Consider the following 4,526-nt stretch of genomic DNA (forward strand, 5'->3'; position numbering starts at 1 on the left):
CGTGTTTTTGCCCCATGCAGTACCGTCGGCATAATCATCCCTTCATATGATTTCTTTGGAACCATTTCCAAATGCCTAATTCTCATAACATTTTGTAATCCGACAAGTCATTTAATTGCTTTTCTCACTTTACAATTAAATTACACCTCTACTCCTCTCTTTCCTGCTACATTCGATACCAAATACCTAAAGCTATCCACTTCCTCCAGCCTCTCTTCTTTAAGACTTTCAACTCGCTGCTATACTCTACGTAGATCTCATTACCTTACTTAAGACCACATTTACCTCCAACTTTCTCCTATTGCACACCGTCCCAATCTTCGTCACTAATTTCCTTCATCGCTTCTCAGACCCTGCCACAAGTTCAGTGTCGTCAGCAAGCAACGACTGACTCACCTGATTTTTTTTTTTTCAATTTTCTTTAACTATCTCCATTTCCCTGCCCATCGCTCTCGCATTTGTCTCTCACACCACCCCATCCATTGTAAACATTGAACAGCCATAGCGACGTGATATATCTTTGTTGTAGTCCCACATTTACCTTAAACCAGTCACTCTTTCCATTTCCAATTCTAACATAGTCTCTATTACTCTTGAATGCCCTTAACAGCTTTGCCCTAATCCCATATATTTACAAACCCTCCCACGTGTCTTTCTGTCTTCCCGGTTCAAATTTTCTAAATCCATAAAGGAATGTATGTATATATGTATATATATATATATATATATATATATATATATATATATATATATATACACATATACTTATATGCATGTATATGTATATATATATATTTATATATATATAAATATACATATATATATGCATATATATATATATATATGCATATATATATACATACATATATATATACATATACATATATATATATATACACACACATATATATGTATATATATATAAATATATATACATATATATGTATATATACATATATATATATGTATTTACATATATATATATACATATGTATATATATATATATACATATATATATATATATATATATATATATATATATATATATATATATATATATATATATATATATACCAAGGACTACTATTACACAGGACGTGCGCACCCAGGTCCCTGGTCCGCTAGCGTAGGCCATTGCTTTCTTTGTAACCTAACATTTTATATTGGGCAAATATATCACAACTAGAAACCTAACATTGTATATAGGACAAATATATTAACTATTGGCTTATTTAATGCAGTATAAGTTAATATAAACTTTTATAGTGGAATAAGAAACTATTTCTAAGGCACTGTTATGCTTTGAAATGCCCATTTTAGCCGGACTTAACAGGTATTATTGTATGAGGTCAGTGGACACCAGGGTTGGCGATTTTTTTTTTAATATAAGAAAATATATATATATTTTTAATTTAAATCAGATTCATTTGATCTAAATAGTTTTTTTCATAGATTTTAAATACGGTGGGATTGCTATCTGATATGCGATCTGATTGCTAAAGTACATTTTTAGCATATCAATATAATGAGCAGTGTTATATAGACTTGCCACAAGTATACAAGGAACAGTATAAGCCTTATGTGAGGACGGTATGCTCAGGTTCACTCGATTCCTCCAAGAATTTTCTCGTCTTGGTGACATTTGCTGCATTGTCTCTCACAACACTTCCAATGTGACAACCAAAATCTTGTTCAGCCTTCTTGATCAAATTTTGTACAAGTTGTAGAAGATATTCAGTAGTGTGAGGTTTCCCTGATGTGTCTATTGTGTCAACTAAATAAATCTGACCAGTGGATGTTGTTAGAGTGACACATATTATGGGCTCATTATGGATGTTAGACCACCCATCAATTGAAAGACATACAATTTCATTATTCAGGTCATCTGCACACTTTTTATATTCCTTTTCATACTCAAGATCCAAGTACTTATCAGCAATATCTGTTCTGGATGGAGGAATATAACCTGCCTCAGGTTCTGAACCGTCTTGAGAAACTGAGGATGCTGAACAAGACGAAATGGTGAATTTGTAGCAAATAAAATTCTTGCAACTTCTTTCTCATAATTTTTCTTTTGAGAGGCTGAAGTTTTTATGATAAATCTGTCCAGAGATGTTGATGACTTTCTTTTAGATGAAAATGACTTAGCAGAAGTGGCGCCTGTGGAGGAGTCTGATAGTGACCTTTTTAATGGTGGAGTCAGGTTTGCAGATAATTCAAGTGGAGCCGATGATGAAGGGATTGAAGCTGTTGATACAGATCCTGAAATGGAAACAGAAAATTTTAGCATATTGCATAATTTATAAATGAATAAACAAATGAATGAATACAGTGTGATTTAGGCTACTTTTGAGTACAGTAGTTATTGTTTTAGATAATGATCATATTCACACAAGCCACTAAATTATTTGGAAATGATTAACAGGATATGAAATAGGTGGGCTTAGAATTCAGCCCACACAGGATTCAGTCCACTTTTAAATTCACTAAAAATAATGGGTTAGTTGGGTTAGGTTAGGCTAAATCCCTTTGGGCTGAATCCCATGTGGGCTGAATTCCAATGGAACCTATGGAATATATTACACAATGTTGAATGAAATGAAAAACAATCATCTAGGCCCCAAAGTTGAGTGAATACAATATATTATAGTGATATAGTCATTACCCAAATTTAGAAGTAATGAAGTTGAAGTATCATCTCTTTAGGCCTTCACATTTTTATTGCACATGCACTCCATTGTTCACCAAATTTATATAGTTTCGTATGAAAAGGGAGAAATGCACACAATATAAGTACAATTATCTACCTGGGTCATCAATTTCTTCTTTTGTATGCTGTGTCTCACTTGGCATTTATCTCTGTGAGATTTTAATCTTGACACAATGCCCTGTAGTTCCTGGGTGCAGTCTTTGCATTTAGCTCGGTACCCTTTGCCAGAAGTTGTTAGTAGTTTTTCAAAATAATTCCAGACAGGATCATTTTTTCTGCCTGAAGGAACCACTCTGCCAGGTCCAGAAGACATCCTTCCTGGTTGATTCCAAAGCAGCAACTCAGTGAGAAGCTACTTATCTAGAACAAGTTTCAACAAGAATCTTGTTGAAACTTTTTGTTGGCTGCACAGTGATATACCGTTCCTTGTATACTTGTGGGAAGTCTATATAACACTGCTCCTTATATTGATATGCTAAAAATGTCCTTTAGTAATCAGATCGCATATCAGATAGCAATTCCACAATATTTAAAATCTATAAGAAAAATCGATTTAAATCAAATAAATCTGATTAAAAAAAAAAAATCGATTTTTTTTTATATTAAAAAAAAAAAAGAAAAAAAAAATCGCCAACCCTGGTCTCCACTAACCTCATACAATAATATCTGTTAAGTCCGGCTAGAATTGGTATTTCGAAGAAGAACAGAGTGCCTTAAAAAAATTCTTATTTCACCATAAAAGTTTATATTAACTTATACTGCATTGAATAAGTCAATAGTTGACATATTTGTCCTACATACAATGTTAGGTTTCTAGTTGTGATATATTTGTCCAATATGAAATGTTAGGTTACAAAGAAAGCAATAGCCTCCGCTAGCGAACCCAGGGATCTGGGTGCGCACGTCATGTGTAATAGTAGTCCTTGATGTGTACATATAATGTACACACACACACACACACACACACACACACACACACACACACACACACACACACACACACATCTATATCTATATAGATATATATATATATACATATTCATATACATATACATATACATATACATAGATATATATATATACGTATATATATTTTTATATATGTGTATGTATATATATATGTATGTACTTATATATATATATATATATATATATATACATATATATATATATCATAAGATTAATGAGCCAAAGAGGAGAGCAGATGTGAAATGGTGTTAGAGTATGACAGAACATTTTTAAAGTAATAAAAAAGAGATGTTTTGGAAAGAAATTAAAAGAGGAACAGGAGGCGAATCAAGTAGAGAAGAAAAGGTAAAAGGTGCAGATGGAGAGATGATAATGGAACAGATGGCAGTGAGAGGATGGTAGGCATAGTATTTTAGGGAATTACTAAATGTGAAGGAGGATAGAGAGGGAAAGGTAATTGCAGTGGGAAGCTGTAAGAAAATGACTGTGATGAGTGAGGAAAATAGAGGAGAAATAAGGAAAGATGAAGTGAAGGCAGCTCTTAGGATGATGAGAGTAGGTAAGGCACCTGGGTTGGATGGATGCCATGCAAAATGTCTGAAAAAAGGAGGTACAGTTATGGTGGACTGTCTGGTGAGGTTATTCAATGTTTGTTTAAGGGGGTTAACTCTCATTTTGGTGATTCGCTCGATCGGATTATGCATTTCTAGTCCTCCTAACCTTATTCTTTTATGTGAGACAATGAAAATCTAACACCATGTGCAGAGACATGGGATGCATCTGTGACAGAAATTTCATTGAAATCCATTTACTTGCAATTTTGAGTTATTTTTTAAATAACGTTTA

This window comes from Oratosquilla oratoria, chromosome 35 (genome assembly GCF_046742065.1).
Source record: "Oratosquilla oratoria isolate Oo_2021 chromosome 35, ASM4674206v1, whole genome shotgun sequence".
In the NCBI taxonomy this organism is placed as follows: Eukaryota; Metazoa; Arthropoda; class Malacostraca; order Stomatopoda; family Squillidae; genus Oratosquilla; species Oratosquilla oratoria.